Source organism: Lepidochelys kempii, chromosome 12 (genome assembly GCF_965140285.1).
Source record: "Lepidochelys kempii isolate rLepKem1 chromosome 12, rLepKem1.hap1, whole genome shotgun sequence".
Classification (NCBI taxonomy): Eukaryota; Metazoa; Chordata; order Testudines; family Cheloniidae; genus Lepidochelys; species Lepidochelys kempii.
Window position 1 is genome coordinate 32,256,419 of NC_136391.1, and position 22,813 is coordinate 32,279,231.

At 41.8% G+C, this 22,813-nt stretch overlaps 1 long non-coding RNA gene across 1 annotated transcript in view; it reads right to left on the reverse strand.

Annotated features, from left to right (window-relative positions):
* Positions 1-2,995: 2,995 nt before the first annotated feature.
* Positions 2,996-22,813, reverse strand: part of LOC140896348 (uncharacterized) — an 88,303-nt gene continuing 68,485 nt past the window's right edge. The window contains exon 4 of the long non-coding RNA XR_012154525.1: positions 2,996-3,264. This is a non-coding gene — a long non-coding RNA (uncharacterized LOC140896348). The remainder of the gene's footprint in view (positions 3,265-22,813) is intronic.

A 22,813-nucleotide genomic window follows, 5' to 3' on the forward strand; every position in this document is an offset into this window, starting at 1 on the left:
TTGCTCGTCAGCTAATCAAGTTGGCAAGAGCAAATGGAACAAATGCCCACTTTTACCAAAAAAGTCAGGTCAGGGCTTAAAAAAGGGACTGTCTCAGCCAAAACGGGACATATGGGCACCCTACTTTAATTGGATTCAGCCTATGTGGGTGCCAGTGTGCACGCACACACATTGGAACCCAGTAGCAGGGTGTCAAGAGCAAATGCAAAGAGCACATTTTCAGTAACGTACACAGACCTGAAACCAGACTAGCGGGGGTCAAAGAAATCCGAGCATGCTGCCAATGTCGCTTTGCCGTAGCATTGTCTGTTATCTCACTTGAATGTTTGATTCAGCCACCCTCATATGCCTCATTGATTTGAATGGGATTACTTGCAGAGTAAATTCCTACTCAAGAGGAGTAATGATGGCAGACCCTGTGAGATGCTGAGTACCCTCAATTCCCATCCAAGGGTTCTCACTTAGCACCCTGGGAGGGGTGCAAAGCCAGTTTGCATCTATTTTTTATGTTGCTATTATTAATAAAGAAAATCAGCAAAAGTGCTGACAGAAATAAATGGTCAGAAAAGAACTCCTTCCTCTAAATTCAAACGACTTGACAAGTATCTACCATGGGAAGGCAATATACCAGATCCTCAGAAGATGTAAATTGAAGTCAATGGAGCTTCACCAATTCACACATGCTGAAGATATGGCCAATATAGAGACGTAACCCCCCCTCCCCTCCCAATTCCACAAATGCTTTCTGATTCAAAGTGACTAGTGCTTCCCTTTAAACAATTACATTCTCCAGCACACTCCTAACATGGGTCTTGTAGGGAACATTCTCATCTAGGAACATTTATTGTGCGTGTATGTTTCCATTTTCCTTGAGATTTCAAAAGAGTTGGGACACTTAACTTAGAATATTGTGAGTTAATTGTTGGCTAGAAAAGACCCATTCTGAGCAAGGGAACCGTTCTGGGAGGACTTAGTGTATTTGAATTATTTAGACCCCTGCCGTTAATGTGACAGGATTGTTTCTCTCTTGCAGTAGCCTGCTGCTACAAGAATTAAAACTGTCGGGGCACGCGAAAGCCTGGGCTAGGCCTTAGTAATGAGCTTGATCAGTCAATAAATGATTTTATACTGCAAATTAAACTGTACATGTGTTTTGGGTGGTAAACACTTAGAGAATAAGGATATTTAGCTAAAGAGGAGGGCTGGGTGGGAAATAAATGTAACGCAAATGTCAATCCTTTACAGCAGCAGCATGGTAGGATTTTGTAGAAAGTTTATTGCCACTGTCTTCTTTTATTTTGTCTACCTCTGCAAACAACAAGGGAACACTATTTCCACTGTATTTACACATGCATTGGGTGGAGGTGTATTTGGGCTGCTGGATTTTGTGTTGGACAGAATTCCACAGACACATTTGGCTCTAGAGCTCGAACATCTAACAGCCTTATGTTGAAAGCACTAGCAGAGAGAAGTGTTCTAGAGTTGTGTTCATAATAATAGATGAAAGCACCAAGTTTCAGTAGGCAGTGTGGTTCAGTGGGTAGGGTGGTAGGCTTGTGGCCTCGGTTCCATTTCTGGCTTTAGTCCCTTCCTCAAAGAACTTCACTGTCTAATGTAAATGATTTGGGGCTCTGGTTGCATCTCTCCATGTGTCCTGCTATCATAGCTGCAATCAGCACAAACACTCAAAGTGGACACCCCTCTTACATACAGAAGACTGCATCTAGCAGGATGACCCTTCCATGCTGCAATTTACTTTTTCCTTTTTGCCCACCCCAGCCCCAGATCTGTTAACCTACCCGTTATGCTCCAAGAGCCATCTTTTTTCTAGGGAAGGGCTGGGATGTTTATCATCTTGGCAGGGGCATTTATTACCAAGATTAAAATTTTCCATGGAAAAATTCATTTTTCCTCAAAAAGTCACTTTTCGTTGAGAAAATGCTCCTATGGGAAAAAAAACAACAACAAAAACTCCAGCAGCTCCGTAAAGAATCCATGGCATTCTGTCCAAAGCTAGGAGTGTTAACCCAAAGTCCTTGTCAAATTCCAACTCCAGGAGCAATATTTATTCTGCCATTTCAGTTGCAAGCATTGTTTTTCTATATGTTCTGACAAAGAAAGTGTGCTTAAACCCCCAATAGAGTCCAGCAGAGCAATGATTTTAATTATGTATTTATGCATTCATTAATTTTAAAGCTTTTAATCATCCAGCTAATAGGCACCCCTCCCATGCTCTGAGCAGCCTTACAACTTCTAATATTTACAATCTCATTAAAAAGTCATCTCAATATTGTGTTGTGTAGATGTACACTATTAAAAAATGTACCTATTTCACACAACCCTATAGTGTTCATTAGATTAATATAAATATTTTAACAGAGCACAATCACCAAAAAGTAACACTGAGTTTCCAGATTTATATCTATAGTTTGAACAAGGAAGTAATTTGCTTTTGGTCAGTTCATTGGTATTTTTCTTCTTTTCACTATAGTTAGAAAATTGGTGGGTAGTGGAGGGAGAGTGGTGTTGCCTAGTGTACATATTGACCGGATATCAGGAGACATGGGTTCTATTCCTGGCTCTTCCACTGGATTGCTGGGTGACCTTGAGCAAGTCACATTGTTTCTCTGTGCCTTGGTTTCCGCATCTATGACCTCTTTCGCAAAGCATTTTGAGACCTACTGATGAGAAGCACTCGCTATGGTTATTATTTCATGAAAATTTCATATCCAAGCCTCCTTTGTTTGGAATTTCAGTAATTTTGAAGAGCAGATTAATATTTTTTCAGGTGGTTTTTATGTAGAAAAACACTGAAATCCTATGGCTACTTTAGGTAATGAAATGTGAGTGTTCTCTGTATTAGGACCACCCTAGGGGCCAGCAAACATCAGTTATTTAGTCAAAGACTTTTTCAACTCAAAGTTTAAAAAATTTTACTGAAAATCTTGGATACTTTGACATGAGCATTTAAATCATTGAATTGCCTATTGGTGCAGTTTTCACTTTATTTATAGCATTTTAGTACAAACTTTGTATACATCAGTCCTGGAATTAAGATGATCAGTGCAGCACATTCTGCCAGAGGGGGGCACGTCCAGGTGCTCCTAGAGCACTTAGTACTCTGGTTATTCTCAGCTGATGCATTGCCCTCCAGGGGCCACAGTCGGATGGTGCACTGTAAAGTAGCCCAGGTCAGAGGCTAATGTAGAATCAGCCCTGGGATTTGGAGGCTGCATCTCGCTCTTTTGTGATCACCGCAGGCAGCTGAAAATCAAGCCATAAACTCAATTAATTTCACCCAATTCATCCAAGTTTGAGCTAAGATCCAGTTCACAGGGACAGAGCATGCACCAAAATCCCCAGCTCTCTTCATGTACCCATGCTCTAACATGGGTCTTACACTGAGCAAGCTTCTCAACTACATGCCGCTCAAGGCTGGCACTGACAATTCAGAACCCATTTGGTATGGCAATGATTGAATGGTGGAGCAGCCAACTATTCCAGGCTTTACAATGAGTGTAAAATTTGAAAAGAGCCCAGTTATATATTGAAAGGAAATTGAGCCACAGTATATCCTTGTAAAGCATAGTCAGAACAGCACAGAACACTCTCCAAATAATATGCTATTAAGTGTAGTAAATCCAAACAGTACCCGAGACACTTTGTTCAGAATGCATATTATGGATATACTATTAATGCTTGTTTTTAGCATGAAATCTATCCAACCACAAACATTCAATGCTATTGATATTAACTATTTCTTGAAAGAACTGATACACTACTGCAGTTTATTTGCATGGCAGGGAATGAAACTTCATGTTTCACCTTCTTCACGCCTTTCTTTGATTAGATTGCCTCAGTTTAATTACCAAATTCTGTTAAAAGACTTCAGCACAGATGTAATTTCACGCAGGTGTTACCTGGTATAATGAGGCCAGATGTTTCCCATGAAATAGGCCTGGCTCATTTGAAATGCGTGTGCTGCAATAGATTGATTTGTACATCCATTAGTTCAAACTGAAAAAATATGGTGAGGAATTACGAACAAGGTGATATTTCGAATAGAGGAACCAGTAATAATGCCTATTTTCTCTCTTCTCTTTGTCCTTGGTTTCTTTCTCTGTATTTAAGCTTTACTTTTAACAACAGTTAAAGATCTCTCACTGCAGTGTGTATTTCAATTAGTTCAGCTGGTTGGCCAAAAGTACAAAGATCATGAGTATCTGATGCAAACATGCACAGATCATGCATGGAACAGGCAAGGGTGTACTTGCCTGGGCATTAAACTGACAGCTGCCTGTCTTGCATCATCCATGTATCATCATCGTCATCATCCATGTATCATCTTGCACTGTTATGACAATGGAGTTGGCCAGTTTCATAGTATTTTAGGATGGGGAGGAGAACGTCAGGTTTCCACCCACAGAAACTCTTCTCTGTTTGCAAAACATTGAGCAAAGAATAAAAAGTGCCTTTACTTGATCATAAATCCACCAACCCGTGAATTTTCACTGCTAGTAAATATTTCATAACACAGCTCTCAAGAAAGTTGATATTACGGCACAAAAAAATGGGAGTGTTCAAACTGCAGGGAGAAGTGACTATCTGCATGGATTGCTGTGAGAAGCACATGATCAGATAAGCCACACAGTGGCTCACGGCATTTAGTGCTGCAAGACTAATTTTGTTATTCTAATAAAACGCATAGAAGTAAATAAACATTAAGCAACTTCTACTGTTATGCAATACAAGAGAAGCCAAATATTCCTGAGAGGATTAATGGAGATGAACTATTTACAGCCTGTCCCTCAAAAATTGTTTTAGCAACTTTGCCTTTTCATCCTTGCATCCCACATATTATAAGCATTGCTGTTGCCCCCAATCCAGAAGTAAAGCAGGAGTAACTCAACTAAAGTTATACTGGTGTGAAATCAGCATAGGAGAGAGGAGAATCAAAACTTTCAGTTGCTCTCACACAGAGTGCTTCATGGGACGAGGGGACCAATAAATTCCTACCTTCTGGTGATTCAGATGGGAATAACCAACTGTGGGCACAGTAAAAAAAAGCAAAGAAACAAATCCAAAGGGTAGAAGTGGAGAGGATTTTCTCAGTGAGGTATTTCCAGTTTTGAGCTCACACACACTCACATTTCATTCCAAAAGGAGCAAACCCAATCCCAGCTGTCAGAGTAAGTGAATCCAATTGGCAGTTCAAATACCAGAGTGAGTCAGAACCTTTTCACATTTCTCCCCATTGTTCTGTCTAGTGCAATGCTGCATAGATGACATAAAACAAACCCTAGGACTCAAACTCATGGGACTGCAAAGCTCTGAACACCGAATAGTTGAGCGTTACCAGAAAGTTCACAAACAGCAGCTAATAAGCATTGGCACACAAAGGGGCTTGTCAAGCAGATATTACAGAAGCTCAAAACAACCAAGACTTTTATTCTGTGCAATATGGCTTACTGCTTTTTAAAATTAAATAAAAATCCCACAGGAGATCAAAATAATTGTAAACCACTCTGGCCTTCCCATCTTGCAAATACTTATGCTTGTGCTTAACTTTAATCCCCATGGGGAAACTCAGATGCTTACAGCTAAGTACTTGGATAAGCACTTGCAGGGTGGCTGAGGGGCTAAAATTGTAGAAATAAAAATGTTTTAATTAAAAATATAAACTTATCAGCCAAACATATTTCTTTAAAATTAGTTGTTTGAATGGTTTTGTTTTGTTAGGGGGGAGCTTAAAGGTACATGTCAAAGTATTTGTAAAATAACTAACACCAACCGCTCTACTGTCTGCCCTCATTATTTCAATTCAGGGACTGGCAGAACAAGACTTAATATTACAATAAAGCAAAACTGGTGTCAGCAAAAAAAAAGTTTCGATGACACACTGATATGGAACACTGTGATACATGGATAAAAACTATGTGAAAACCAGAAACACATAAGACTGCAATTTAATCTTTTTATTTGAAATATAAATATTATTACTATCAAGCTTGACAGTATAGAAAATGTGTGCCCTGCAGCCTTCTGACAAAACAAAATTTATATTTAAAACTTCCTGAAATAATGCCTTTCATATGTGGGGTTTTGTCACATTGCAGTGGCTCTGAGCCTACCTTATGGTCCTACACCTTTAATTATTTTATGCCTAGAAGACACATTTTAAATAGAAGAGGCGGGTTACAAGAGTTTTGACAGCTGGGGATGATTAAAATACTGACAACATGCACTATATAAAATTCCCTGAGGTTTTAGCAGGGTACTCATAGGGAAGTTAGAGATTAGAATTAAAAAAAAAGGTATTTTTACCCACCAGCACGAAATGTTCAGGACATTTTCCCCCTCCTCTTCCATGTAAACTTTTTTTTAAAATATCTCAAGGCCACATACTTGAAAATTGGTCAACAAATTTGATTTACTAATCTGTTCCCATTTAACAAATATGCAGCCAGGTTTCATGGCCAGCTGTTCTATATCATTTTGTGAATGGAGGGAGGGGAGACCTGGATTTCAAACACAGTTAATGTTTTTTTTTTTCCTTACAAGGGTGTTACTGATTGGTGCTGATTTTCTTGCTGCTTGGACGGATGTGCTTGTGTTTCCCTTTGTGCAAAATATTGTTGTTGCTACTACAGTGGAGAAAATGTGGCCCTTGGGCCATGATCCATCAAGGTTTATAATCATATTCCTAACTTTAAGTATCTCAATAGCCCACGCTGACTTCACATGCTTAAAATTAGGCACATGTTTAAGTAATTTGCTGAACTGACGCGCTACTAAATCAGATGTATTAAGCTCGTCCTGAACATTCAGCCAATAATATAAAGGGAAGTGATGGGTTATGATGGTCATGGCTGAAGCTCAGCGGTTGTATTCATAGGAGTTCACGTGAAGCTTTTGATCCAAACAATTTCTATTTTCATCAGTCTGTCAACATTGTGTAATCAGCAGTGCCTGCTCACCTGTATAGCTTTTGATCCAAAAAAAATCGTAAAAGCAAATCCCCAAAACAACCAAAGCCATGAAGAACTGCAGAGGCCATCCACTGGCTCAGACGAATGTGAAACTCACCACAAGTTATTGTTCAATATCTTCATCATTCATTGATTTCAATTGCCGAGGACTGTGCTAGGCACTTCACAGCAGCACGTGAAGCCACAAGATGAAATCCTGATGCCACTCAAGTCAATGGCAAAACTCCCATTGATTTCACTGAGGCCAGGATCTCACCACCAGTTCTTGCCCCCAAAAGGAGACAATCTACCATTCTACTTGATACAACAAGCGGTGCTCATGGGAGAGTGAGAATAATGTGATCAAGCAGTTATTCAGTAAGGCAGGTAGACAGATGGAAGGTGAATTTTCTTAAGCTTCCTAGCAGAAGTGAGGCTCTAGTAAGGATAAGAATGAGGCAAGTGAAGGACACACTCACATACAGAGTGCAGCATGGAAGACAACCCAGTGATAATTGCAGGTAAAAGCAACAAAAGCAGTCTCAAGGCTTGTATCATTGGTGGAGCAGAGGGAGGGACAGAAATGGAAGTAGACCTGGTCAGAGAGGGGGGACATGAGTTGTGCAGTACAGATCATTGTAGATTCAACCAAAACTTCACAAGTTTTGCTAGATACATGTGAGAAGACAGTCTACTGAAGTCAATGGATTTACACCCTTTTACACCAACAGAGGATCTGGGCAAAAATGTAAAATCCCTTTGCTAGGCTGCTTCTCTGTGATGAAGAACGCAACATTTATATGAATGAAATATTCCCCTTTGAAAAGATACATTTAATAGAATACAGACACAGTCGTTCAACTAGGATTCAATACCACCTTCAGTACTTACCTCCATTTCTGTATACTAAGGCCGACAGTGAGATATTATTGATGCCACTGCAAGATACATGTTTTCCCATTAGGTTGAATGAATCCTAAATGTCCTAAAAATCCTTTTTTCCCTTAAGGAGTAGTGGAGAATAAGTCTTTGCTTGTAGTACACTATGAGAGCTGTTTGGTCTTCTCCCAAAGATCATGTCAAATATTAAGGGTATGTCCACACTGCAGTGTACATTCAGGGTTAGTAGAACTCAAGTTAGCTTGAGCATCTACACTCATTAGGTTAGGAATTGTTGAACCCTGGGTCCCAACCTAGGGCTCCAGGTCTACACTACATTAAGTAGGCCTGAGTCCAGACATCCATAACCCAGTCTTCTTAGTGCTCTCCCAAAATGTGGCCACTCTAGCCCTTTGTTCATGGTGCAGTGTGGGAAAATTTGACTGTCCAGAGGACAAAGAACGTCAGCCCATGTGCTTGTGGGACATTTTTGGCAGACTTGCAGAGCATGAGTCCAGAGGAGCTGCATCTACACTGAAAAGCAATAAGGCTTGAACACTGGGTCCCTGTTTGGCTAGGGCTTGGATCCTCCACCCCTATGGAGTACTGGGACCCTGGATCTGAGCCCTTGGACCCTGGATCTGAGCCCTTGGAAGGGGTGCCAGAACGGGGGGAAGGAGAGGAGGACATGATGCTTGCACTTTTTGAAAGTGGATGGACCTGGCCCATCCACTTTTTGCCACAGGCCCCACATCTGCCTCCTCCCCCTGGTTGGAGCTGGGTCAGGGTAAGAAGGGCACAAGCAGCTGTGGGAAGCTGCAGACCCTCCACCCACCTGGGGTGGGGGGCCCAGGGCTGCTTTCGGGTCCCCCACCCTGGGCAGGTGGATGGGCCCGCGCACCCTGGCCCCACTCTGGCTTGGCAGGGGCCTCAGGAAGAAGAGGAGGGGTGGGGCCACAGAAAGGGGTGTAGGCCTCTGCCCCCACCCCCTTTTGGGAAGGCTCTGCTACCCCTGACCCTGCATTACCATGATTTATGTGTCAATGGAAGGATGGGTTATACCTGAGCTGGAGTTCCAACCCTGGGCTGACACTGCAGTGTAGACATACCGTAAGTGTCCCATGAGATGTACAATGCATCTGAAATAATGCAATTCATTCTAAGTAGTGACTGTATAGTGGATTTAATAATATTGATATTAATAATGGGTAAAGGATAAGAAAGGCCTTTTTAAAAAATAGTACAATGCACGTTATTGAAGGAGTAAAATTACACAAACAGAAGCCAAGAATAGTTGAAGTATTTGATTCAAGAAGTACAAGGACATAATGAGAATTTATCAAGTGTTCCTATTTTATCTGGCTAGGATACAAATTACTTGTTTTATTCAGTGTTTGTAAATACAAAGTTCGATACTTTTTTCTATGGAGGAATAAAGATTCCCCCATCCCCCTCTGAAAATATGCAAATTTACCAATTTCATACTTGGGAACCACACAAAACATAACACAGTAGAAGCACTTGATAAAAATATTATTTTAACTCCAAAGAAAACAAAAGTAAATATATTTGAAAGTTTGTTTCCATAAACAGGTGTCTCATACCATGAGTCTCTAAGATTTCAAATGACAACAAGTAGGCAAAGTGGAATATATCCTGTTTCTTGTTAAGGAGAAAAAATTGGTTGGGAAGACGACTTATCTTAAAAGGGCAAAATATGAGCTCAGACCAGGTTATTACAGAAGTGAATGTAATTTCAAGGGATAAAATGAGCCATTTGCAGATTCCTTTTTTGGAAAATGTGCTCTGGAAAGTGGCTAACTTGCTGCCTGTGATCATTTAGGCTTGAAGAAGTGTTTTGACACCAATGCAGTAAGTGCCTGGTTTCATGGTTCACTTGTTAATACTCTTTTCACTGGACCATTGGAATTCTGGATAGAAGCAGGAGTGTGCGAAAGACTAGCACCCTTTCTAACAGGCGAATTTATCCAACTGAGGTTTCATCCTGGGGAAACCTCTCCAATCGATATACTGTGCACTTTGTTTCAGAACAATAACTAGTCAGGGGTGTGCCCTCAGCTGTACTTTAGGAATTCATGATAGTATAGTTAATATGGAAAGATTCATACACAGTCTAAAGCACTAGACACAATAAATACAGGTCCAAAATAATTTAGAAGACCCTTCATTCACATAAACAACATGTGCTATAGTACTATAGAGTTAGACACTGGGGGTAAAATTCCATAGCGCTGTGCAGGGTTTTAGTTGCCTGACTTGGGTTTGAGTCAATGAAAGTCAAGCAGTTTGAAATGTCATTCAGTTCTTTGAAAATTTCCTGCTATATAGTTTTATGAACTCTTGAACTGCTTAGCACTCAACAGTAAAGTTGTTATTGTGTTTCTATTGTACTATGATAACTTATATATCCAGGAATCCAGGCCAAGATATAATGATTGCCAGAAAAAAAACCCAGTATTTATCATGTAGCTAAGCCACCATAATTATATCCTATTCTAAGTATAGAGATATACTATGATACTAGGTACAGTAGCTCTGTGCGGCGATTGGAGACAAATATTGACTACATCAGCAGCAACCACATCTGGGATGTGATATAGAGAGGTCCTCTATCTTAAGGAAATCACCATACCCAGGCAAAGAGTCCTGTGGCACCTTATAGACTAACAGTGGAGCATAAGCATTTGTGGGTGAATACCCACTTCGTTGGATGCACATGTGTCCGACGAAGTGAGTATTCACCCACAGAAGCTCATGCTCCAATATGTCTGTTAGTCTATAAGGTGCCACAGGACTCTTTGCCGCTTTTACAGATCCAGACTAACACGGCTACCCCTCTGATACTTGACACCATACCCAGGGACAGCTATACCGAGCTACACCTGACCTCATATACCACCCCACTCTCACCATATGTAAAATCACAATACTTGTGGTCTTGTTTTCAAAAATGCTGAATACCCAGCAGCTCCCATGAAAATTAATAGATGTTCTGCCCTTTGAACATCAGGTCATTGATAAAGAAAATGAAGAGTCATTGCCAGGAATGGGCTGTGAGAAAGACAGACATCCATGTGCTTTAATTATACCATGTACACTGTGTGGGTATGAGCTCAGTTTAGGCAGCAAGCAGGAAAGATCAGAGTACCTCCACCCTATTTCCATCTGTCTGTCAACATTGCATAATTAGCGGTGCCTGCTCACCTGTATGTCATGTTCAGAAGACAAGAGGTATAGACTCTTCATCTAGCAAGCACCTACTGTGGGACTGAACTCCAGGTGGAGTTGGGAGTTGTTTTTTACAATATGCTTTAGTCCGGCAGATTTGTATCAGCATCAGAAATTTGGGGGGCAAGTCTTTTAAAAAAAATTGCAAGTTTAAGCATCAGTGCACCCCACCTTTGGGGAAATGAATTACTGACACTGATGGAAGGTGATATCTGTTCAAAGAGACATTACATCACTGTCTTGTCTGCCTGCTTTTTGTTGTTGAACAAGTGCTCACTAAAGGAAAAAAGCCTAATATATAACCTAGTGTCCTTGTTTTCAAACCTTCATTGTTATATATAGGATGTGGCTGAGTATTTTATGGCTGCTGCTGTTTCCTACCCAGAACCTATCCAATACAGATGTTCAGTGCATTGGTCTATTAAATGCTTTGTGTATTAAAATAGGCAAGTTGTCAAAGTCAGCTCTTTTTATTAACCCATTTTCCCAATTATTTTTATATATGTGTACACGCACACCCTCCCCTCCACACACATCCCTCTGTATTTAGTTGATTTTGGACTTTCACACTGTAGAACTTTTTGTGCACATGCTGACCTGTTCAGACTTTTCTCTCATTTTTTTTGTATAGGTAGTTACAGCTTAATATTTGTGTGTCCAATTAGAAAGAAAGATGAGAGAGAGAGATGTGAAATAAAAAAAAAGTGTGACAAGTAGAATTACAGCACAAAATGATATTATTCTCTTGCTTGGTATTAATAGGTTTTCCCAAGTGCTTAACAACTGTGCCATAACATAAAATAACCCAGTGGGAGTGGCCTGTTAGTCAATTTATTTTATTTATTCTTATTTCAGTGTATATAATATATTCATTATCCGATTAGTGAAAGGCAACATCCCATCTTTAACACACACCTATAGGAAGAAACATGAAGGGATGTGCATTTAAGCTCCTGCACTTCAGTATTTATGGATGTTTCATACAGAATGAGACATTGCTTACCTTCCCACACAATGGGGATTGGTTCCTGGCATAGTGGTGATTTATTGAGCCAGAGAACACACAGGTCAGACCACACCCTTTTGCAGCTAGAACTGTGCAAACAAATGTAATTACTTTGTGTGAACAGGATAAAGAAAAATTAAGTCAGTCTGTGCCCAGATGACAACTCTGACAGTAGGCTAATTTGTACAGAACGACAACATTGCCCAGAAAGAGAAAGGCTCATAATTTTCTAAAATACCCTAATCCTGTTTACAGACCTCGCTATCAAATGCTTGGAATCTGTTTGCAAAATTTAAAAAGCAAATCACAAGAAGCCCGTGGAGTAATTTCTAATAGGGCCTGATCCACAGCTTAATGGGAATCTTTCCACTGATTTCACTGGGCTTAGTCCCACATTGGAGGAAAGAATCATCTTCACATGGACTTTCCACAAACAAAACCAAAGTCTAACTTCATACAGATAGTTAATTGATGCAAATTATTTGCTTAGCTCTAGTACTATGCATAGTAACACCAAGGACTCGTTCTGGTATTAAAAATCATCCTCTCTACTGCATGATTTGGTGATATATTGAGGCTCCAAACCCACATATGAGAGTTCAGCACTTCTGAACACCACTATTAAAAATTAAATTATGCTCTACATAGATATTTCATGTGGTTTCGATTATTATTATTGATAGAGCTTTTTAAGTCAAGCCAGCTGAGGTTTCAGACTCACTGCTTCTCTTTCTTTGGCTGGTGAGCAAGTGGAAATGTGAATAATCAAGTGACAGTACACTAATATGCTGTGGCCCAGTAGCTCATCCTTACACATGGTTTAGGTATAATTTAGAGAACACTGCAACTACAGTACTACTGTCTACTCATATTTCAAAGTCTAATTAAGAAATGAACAGAACAAAATTCTGATCTTAGTAGCTTCAGTGTCCTGCAATATTTTTATTTGACTCTGATATTTTGTCTACTGTGTCCATAAGATAGCATGTGTTTTGTGGACTTATTGCTACACAATTGGGTAAATAGATTTAGAATATGTAAGTGATCAATGATGCATCTAATGGGTCATTTGAATGCACAGTTTCTGCAGCTACCTGTGCAATCACAGTGTATGCATGCACAACTGAGGTCCTTAAAACATGAACATCGTGGCATGCAAGTTTGTGAATATGTGGCCTACGTGTGCGAGTATGAGAGAGATTTTACGAGGCACAAAGGGCAGTTATTGCCTATTGACTTTCAATGAGACTTGGGTCTCTAACTGTCCTTTGTACCTTTGAACATCTTCACCTCTAATGCACCTTACCCATACGGATTTTCCTTATTCAGACAAAAATGTTATTAGGGAAGAATAAACTCTGAAGTGTAGTTTGGATTTTCAAAATTGGGGCCCTAAATTAAGGCATCCGGTATTTAGCTGCTCATATCAGCTCTCACTCATGAGAGCTGGTGTTGTGGTAGAAACACCAGTCTAACACTCAGAAAGCCTAGGTTCCTTCTCTAACTTGGGAAGACTTCTCTGTGCCTCAGATTTCTCATCCACAAAACAGGACTAACAATAATTACCTACTTCTCAAGGCTTTTGTGAAGCTTATATAAAAAAATGTGCAAGCAGTTTGCAGGATAGGACTGGAATTCAAAACGATCCTGACAAAATTGGAGAACTGGTCTGAAATCAACACACGAAATTCAATAGCGTCAAGTAGGTCTTCACTTAGGGAGGAAAGAATCAAATGCACAAGTACAAAATGGTGAATAAGTAGCTTGGTGGTAGTACAGCTGAAAAGGATCTGGGGGGTTTAGTGGATCACCAACTGAATACGAGTCAGCAATGTGACAGTTGCAAAAAAAGCTAATATTCTAGTGTGTATCAACAAGTGTGTGGTGTGGTATAGAAGACACAGGAGGTAATTGCCGCACTTTGTGTGGCACTGGTGAGGTCTCAGATGTAGTATTATGTCCTGCTCTGGGCACAACACTTAAGGAAAGATGTGAACAAACTGGAGCCAGAGGCCAGAGGCTAGAGCAACAATTATGATAAAAGGTTTAGAAACCTGACCTATATAGAAGTGTTAAAAAGGGGGGGGGGGGCAATTTCGTCTTCAGAAAAGAAGACTGAAGGGAAGACCAGATAACAACCTTCAAGTCTGTAAAAGGCTTTTATAAAGAGGATGGTGAACAACGGTTCTCCATGTCCACTGAAGGTAGTATGACAAGTAATGGGCTTAATCTGCAGCAAGGGAGATTAAGTTGAATATGAAGAAAAACTTTCTAACCATAAGGGTAGCTAAGTTTCGGAGTAGGCTTTCAAGGGAAGTTGTGGAATCCCTGTCGTAAGTTTTTAAGAATAGGTTAGACAAACACCTGTCAGGGATGGTCTAGGTATAACTTCGTCCTGTCTCAGCTCCGAGGGCTAGATGACCTCTTGAAATCTCTTCCAGCCCTATATTTCCATGAAAGTGTTTAGTTCTTTAGTTAGCTATAGAAAAATCAGGGTGGTTTTTGAAAATGAGTTTTGGGGAACTTAGGTGCTAGTTTGTGTTCATAATTACAGATATGGGGGGGTCTCTTGAGTTAGCTTTATATTTTTACACATTTCTAAATTTTGTACAAAAATGGGCTACTTATAAGAATAGCTATTTCCTATGTAGCACTTTTCAGCTAAAGATTTCAATGCACTTTACAATCAGCACAGTCCATCATCACAGGCAACCACACAGTCCCGGATTTGCAGACAAGCTCCATGGTCCAAACAGGAGGTACTGGATCTCATTGCATGTTGGGGAGATGAATCTGTTATGGCAGAACTACTTTCCAAAAAAAGGAACGCAGATACGTACACTAAAGTGTCCAGGGCCATAACGGAAAGAAGCTACTGCAGGGACACAGAACAGTGTTGTACAAAAATCAAGGAGCTCAGGCAAGCATATCAAAAAGCCAGGGAGGCGAACAGGCACTCTGGGTCACAGCCCCATACATGCCGCTTCTACCGTGAGTTGCATGCAATTATGGGGGGTGACAACACCACTACCTCACCACTGTCTAGGGACACCTGCAAGGGGGGAGTAGCACGGAGCGAGGAGGATGAGTTTTTGGAGGACAAAGAGGAGGAGGTGAATGCATAGGCGGCAAGTGGGGAATCTGTTTTCCCCCCTAGCCAGGAACTATTCTTAACACTGGAGCCAATAGCCTCCCTCTACTCCCAAAGCATGCTCCCGGACCATGACCCTAGTGAAGGCACTTCTGGTGAGTGAAAGCTTGATCGAAGCCACGCGGTGGGGGGAAACCCAGCCACTCTGGGCTGTTCGTGTTTAGTTTAAAGGGCTCATCCCTGCTCAGAGCCTCATCGGAGCCCTGCGGTGGGTGCGGGGGTGGGGGGGGAAGAGAGTGTTGTGTGAAGCGATCATCCCAGAGAGCCGCAAGCTGAATTCTGTTGCCTGGCTGCATGGTGATGGCTTACTCACACCAAAGTGGCAGGCACTTCAGTATAAGAGGCAAAATGAGACCTTGTACAGAAAGAACATGTGCTGTGTACTATGAATTGCTTGTTTCACTGAGAAACAGTGTCCCCTTTGTTCTCTAAAATGTATCTTCTAAAATACTACCCTCCCTTTTTCTCCTCCTGCAGCAGGTGCAAATGTTTCAATGCGGCCCCTATCTACTCCGTCCCAGAGGCTGGTCCAGATTAGAAGGCGGAAAAAACGAACTTGGGACGACATGTTTGCCAAGCTCATGCAGTCCTCCTGCACTGATAGGGCCCAGTTGAATGCGTGGAGGCAATCAAATGCAGAGTCACATAAAGCGTTACATGAATACGAAGAGAGGAGGGACGTGCGTGATGAGAGCAGGCAGGATGCTATGGTCAAGCTCATGGGGGAGCAAACTGACATGCTCCGCTGTATGGTGGATCTAATGCGGTAAAGGCAGCAAGACTACAGAATGCCGCTGCAGCCCCTGAATAACTGCCCTCCCTTCTCCCCAAGTTCCATAGCCTCCTCACCCAGACGCCCAACCCCACGGGGGGGGGGGGGTGAGGAGGAGGCGGCTACAGGGATCCACACAGTCAACCCCAGAGGATTTCACAAGCAACAGAAAGCTGGCATATTCTACATTTTGATTTGGTTTCTGGACTTGTCCTTCCCACCCCCCTCCCCCATCTAGCTTTTGATTTCACTCAATGTTTTGTGCAACAAATAATAAAGAACGGTTTTTAAACAATTGTGACTTTATTTCCTTTTATATATATAGGGGGCGGGTAACTTTAAGAGAAACAAACACAACTCTCACACCATACCCTGGCCAGTCATGAAACTGGCTTTCAAAGCTTCTCTGATGTGTAGCGGCACCCAGCTGTGCTCTAATCACCCTGTTGTCTGGCTGTGCGAAACTGGCCACCAGGCGAGTTGCTTCAACCTCCCACCCAGCCATAAACTTCTCCCGCTTGCTCTCACAGATATTGTGGAGCACACAACAAGGAGCAATTACAATTGGAATATTGGTTGTGCTGAGATCTAACCGAGTCAGTAAACTGCGCCAGCGTGCTTTCAAATGCTCAAATGCACATTCTACCACCATTCTGCACTTGCTCAGCCTATACTACTTTCCAGGGTGCGTGTGTATGGCTTCATAAGCCATGGCATTAATGGGTAGGCTGGGTCCCCGAGGATAACTATAGGCATTTCAACATCCCCAAGAGTAATTTTCTGGTCTGGGAAGTAAGTTCCTTCCTGCAGCTGCTCAAACAGACCAGAGTTCCTGAAGATGCGAGCATCATGCACCTTTCCCAGCCATCCCATGTTGATGTCAGTGAAACGTCCCTTGTGATCCACCAGTGCTTGCAGCACCATGGAAAAGTACCCCTTGCAGTTTATGTACTGGCCGCCCCGGTGTTCCGGAGCCAAGATAGGGATATACGTTCCATCTATCACCCCGCCGCAGTTAGGGAACCCCAGTGCATTAAAGCCATGCACAATGGTCTTCACATTTCCCAAAGTCACTACCCTTGATAGCAGCTTGTCAATGATTGTGTTGATTACTTGCAGCACAGCAGCCCCCACAGTAGATTTCCCCACTCCAAACTGATTCCTAACTGACCAGTAGCCGTCAGGCGTTGCAAGCTTCCACAGGGCTATGGCCACTCGCTCTCAACTGCGAGGGCTGCTCTTATTTTGGTGTCGTTGCACTTCAGGGCAGGGGACAGCAAGTCATAAAGTTCCATGAAAATGGCCCTACGCATACGAAAGTTTCTCAACCACTGGGAATCATCCCATACCTGCAACACTATGCGGTCCCACCAGTCTGTGCTTGTTTCCCGGGCCCAGAATCGGCGTTCCACGGCATGAACCTGGCCCAACAGCACCGTGATCTCCCAATCGCCACATGCTGTGCCATCTGTGTCCATGTCCTTATCAGTATAGTAATCACGCTGTTGTTGCTTCCTCACCTGGTTTTGCAGGTACTGCACATACTGCTGGATAATGCGCGAGGTATTTACAATGGTCAAAACTGCAGTGGATACCTGATCGGGCTCCATGGCTATGGCGCCTGCACGGGTAATCCTGGAAAGAAGGGTGCAAAACGTAGGAGAGCAGAGTGGCAGCGGAAGCTGTGCTGTTTGGTTCATGGTAGCCGAACAAAGGCTGAAAATGGTTGTCTTCTGTGGCTTTCACAGAGATGGGAGCCCAGGACAGACAATATAGAGAAGCTCAGAAGCGTGGCAATAGCAGGAGAGCAGAGTTGGCAGTGAAAGCTGTGCTGCTCGGTTCATGATGGCCGAGCAGAGTTGAGATGGAGAGGTGGATTCATAGTAGCAGGAGAGCAGCAGTGCACCATCTGCTGAAAGCAGTATGGCATCTGCATGCCAAAAAGGCATGAAGCGATTGTCTGCCATAGCTTTCTGATGACACACCCAGAAACACCCGCGAGAATGTTTTTGCCCCATCATGCACTGAGAGCTTAACCCAGAATTCGAATGGGCAGCAGGGACTGCGGAAACTGTGGGATAGCTACCCACAGTGCACCGCTCCGACATTCGATGCTAGCCTTGATACTGCAGATGCAATCTGCCGAATTCACGCACTTTAGTGGGGACACAGAAGACCGAATGTATAAAATAGCTTCCGAAAATTTGAATAGAATAATTTCAAAATAATTTCGTACTGTAGACGTACCCTAAGAGCTGAGAGGAATACTCTGCCAAATCCCAGTTTACTAGCAAGAAAAGGAAGCAAAAAATCAATGAAAAAAATTCAGACACAACCCATACTTTCAAAATGTGCTGCTTAACGGGGTCTCCTCAGCGCTTCCTTCACCACAGTGTGTATCCTCTCTAAGGTTCCCAGCCTGCCCTGCTTTTAAAGTGATAGCATCCCATCACACCAAATACCATTCTTACTCTCAATTAATTACTAAAATTGTATTATTTGTTAATATTATTGTGACTTACTTGTATAGCATTACACATTAAAAATTTTCCAGACAGAGCTCTTGAAAAGATACACAGCACATCTTTGCAGGCCGCATTTTACTGACAGTGGATCACTGCTAGGGAAGTTTTCATCCTTATATTCAAAGTGCTACATGGCCTGCGCCCAGAATCTCTAAAAGATCATCCAGAGCTCTAGGACAAAGATTTGTCGACAACCACACTCCTCTGGCAGAACGGAATTCTCTACAATAAGGTAAAACTCACCTGTGCAAGAGACAAAACTTCCTCAGGGGCTGGTCTGAGATTGTGCAATGAATGAACTCAACAAAGAACTGAGGACCATCACAAACCTCTCCACTTTCCTCTCCAAGGGCAAGGCCTATTTCTTTGAAATGCCTTCTCTAACACATACAGAGCAACAGGTTTATATTTAAAAAAAAACACTACTAAGGAACAAGACACTCCACTGCACCGGGAAGAGGGTGAGAGAAAAAGCAACACATGACAGATGTGTTGTCACATTGCTTAATGCACTAGTGGAAAATGCTCAGATACTATGGTGATGATCCACTACATGTGGACAAGGGGGATCCAGTGGACGTAGCATACTTAGATTTCCAGAAAGCCCTTGACAAGGTCCCTCACCAAAGGCTTAAGTTGTCATGGGATAAGAGGGAAGATCCTTTCATGGATTGAGAACTGCTTAAAAAAAAAAAAGAGGGAACAAAGGGTAGGAATAAATGGTAAATTTTCAGAATGGAGAGGGGTAACTAGTGGTGTTCCCCAAGTGTCAGTCCTGGGACCAATCCTATTCCAACTTATTCATAAAATGATCTGGAGAAAGGGGTAAACAGTGAGGTGGCAAAGTTTGCAGATGCTACTAAACTGCTCAAGATAGTTAAGATCAAAGCAGACTGAAGAACTTCAAAAAGATCTCAGAAAACTAAGTGATTGGGCAACAAAATGGCAAAATGAAATTTAATGTGGATAAATGTAAAGTAATGCACATTGAAAAAAATAACCCCAACTATACATACAATATGATGGGGGCTAATTTAGCTACAACGAATCAGGAGAAAGATCTTGGAGTCATCGTGGATAGTTCTCTGAAGACATTCATGCAGTGTGCAGCGGCAGTCAAAAAAGCAAACGGGATGTTAAGAATCATTAAAGGGATAGAAAATAAGATGGAGAATATCTTATTGCCCTTATATAAATCCATGGTACGCCCACATCTTGAATACTGCGTACAGATGTGGTCCCCTCATCTCAAAAAAGATATACGGGCATTAGAAAAGGTTCAGAAAAGAGCAACTAAAATGATTAGGAGTTTGGAACGGGTCCCATATGAGGAGAGATTAAAGAGGCTAGGACTTTTCAGTTGGAAAAGAGGAGATTAAGGTGGAATATGATAGAGGTATATAAAATCATGAGTGGTGTGGAGAAAGTGAATAAGGAAAAGTTATTTACTTGTTCCCATAATATAAGAACTAAGGGCCACTAAATGAAATTAATGGTCAGCAGGTTTAAAACAAATAAAAGGAAGTTCTTCTTCACTCAGCTCAGTCAACCTGTGGAACTCCTTGCCTGAGGAGGTTGTGAAGGCTAGGACTATAACAGGGTTTAAAAGAGAACTGGATAAATTCATGGAGGTTAAGTCCATTAATAGCTATTACCCAGGATGGGTAAGGAATGGTGTCCCTAGCCTCTTTTTGTCAGAGGGTGGAGGTGGATGGCAGGAGAGAGATCACTTGATCATTACCTGTTAGGTTCACTCCCTCTGGGGTGCCTGGCATTGGCCACTGTCGGTAGACAGAATCCTGGGCTGGATGGCCCAGTATGGCCATTCTTATGTTCTTATGATAAGCATGGTATAAGAACCTGACTAGACGATGTTTCTTGATTAGTAGGGGCAATATATGTAGATGCCCATGCAGTGTGTGCATACAGATAATGTAAGCAAAACTTTATAAATTGCACTGATATCATGTGCACTCTTTCAAATCCAGATCACCACTTTGAATCCAGCAGAGGTTGGCAGTGATCAGAGTTTGGCAACTTAACATGATTTGGTAGTCTCAGCACCTTTCCTATTGTGTCACCAACCTCCACCCCCACTCCTTTGGCACTGTTTTTGGAGGCATGAAAAAGAAATACCTTCTCACCCCAGTCAATCCCTTTAGAACAGATATAGGCTGGGCAGGGTGGTCAGGGGCCTGCAAGACAACCTAGTCCCCATTCCCAGCTCTGCTGCATGACCATGGGCAAATCACTTCACAGCCCTGCTTCCCGTGTCTCATTTAGTTAGACTGTGAGGTCTGTGGGGTAAGGAGAGAGAGAGAGAGAAGTGTGTGTGTAGAGAGACAAGTGCTATGGGGTGCCAATCTGCTGGGACTTAGAGCTTATAATAGTGTGAGCAAACCCATGGGATCACTGATACACTTAAAGTTAAGTGTGTGCCCAGGTGTTTGCAGAACTGGAGCTTATGTTTGTTCTGTGGCAGAGGAGAGAATTTCAGATGTGAAGACTACCAATCTGTCATCTTCATCTAGCACTAAATTCTCTTCATAAAGAGCAGAAAGAAATTGCTGTCTGTGCTTAGGAACTGTACATTGCCCTATATGAATATTTTGAATAGCATGGGAAAGAGAAGCCTTTGTGAAGAGTTGATTTATGAATTTTGTTGTGCACTAAATACTATATCTGAAATTATATAAAGGATATTTTTAGTAATTGTTGGCTATTAAAGCCTCTGAAAAAAGTAGTTTCTCTAGGTACAACTTATTCTGTTTGTGGTTTTAGACACCATTGCCAAAATTTCAATAATATATACGTTATGAACTGCTATAGCTGGCAAGGTGTATCCATGTTGTCCGTTCCAGGGGAGGATTGTGTTGCTGACTCAAAATGAATAGATTCAGAAGTGGAATCCAGCATGGAAAATGGAGGAAGGTCAGGGATAGGGTAATATTTATAGAAGACAGAGCTTTTTAGGATACTACTAGCTTCAGGGTCTAAAGCACTCATTTGAGCCTCCTCACTCAGAGCGCCTCTTGGTGTTCAAAAAAAAAAAAAAAAAAGGGTGAACCTTTTCATAAGCCATTCTACCACAGAACATCTTACCCAAAATAAGTAACATGCAAAAGGGTGTTCCAGCCCAGCTGAGACCCATACTTGCTATAAAACATGACACACTTTTGGCAGCGAGCTCTGCAGCTACAGTACTTGGTCACTTTTACTTGGAACTGGGCGCTATAATCCTAGCTATTAATCATGGGCTTAGGAAACTAAATGTTAGGAATTGGATGAGTTTGACTGGCAAGGGGATATAGAGGATGGATGACTGTGAGATAGGGGAAAGAGGGTGTGGTACTAAATGTGGCACAAAGATATCCAGGATTAAAGAATTCCCATCTGCAATGAAAGCACAAATAAATGATGAAAACCAAAGCACTGGAGGATAGGTATAGGTTTGGGGAAAGCACAAGTGCTAGTGTGACTAACAGAATGGGAAAACTATTCACAGGGATAGTGAGATCCTCAGAGCATCCCAATTCCAGATGGCAAAGAGTTTACTGATATTGGATAGTGAATTTCAGCTGGCCTGACCAGTTCAGTGTACCCCGATTCACTAAGTCATAAGCTGTGTCTAATAGGTGTTGTACAAGGCATAATTGGAAAACCAACAACAGTGATCGCTAATATTCTTGCAAGGTGGATGTATGGTAAATGCCCAAAAGACTGTACAAAGGTGAAGGAAACATTGAACTAAAATTTATTTGAACCAGAGAAGTCTGGGGAAGTAAACAGGTTTTCTCCAGACAGAGAAAAGGCTGATTCCTCCATATAGGTGCACTCACTGACAATCCTAGTCAAGTGGCCATTCATTGGCATATCAGAGGCTGCAGAGACAGATCAATTTGTATAGTAGAAATCACTGGTGGGGAGGCAACCAGCATGGGACCTTCTTCACCAGACTCCCTCGTACCTTTCCTCACTGGACTATAAAAGTGAGGGACAAAGACACCCAAGTTATCTTTCAACTAAGATGATAAAGGAAACAAGCACTCTGTATTTTGTGGGAGATCCCGGTCAAGGAGGTTTGGTAAGAACCTTACCATGAACTAAGACTGTAGCTTTGTTAAGTGTTAGTCACTAGAAAGTGTTTTTCACTTTTGTTTGTGACCATTTCTGACTTTATCCTATATACCTGAACTCACTTAAAATCTCACTTTTTGATTAAATAAACTTGTTTTACTTCTATTCTAAACCAGCCTAGTGCTG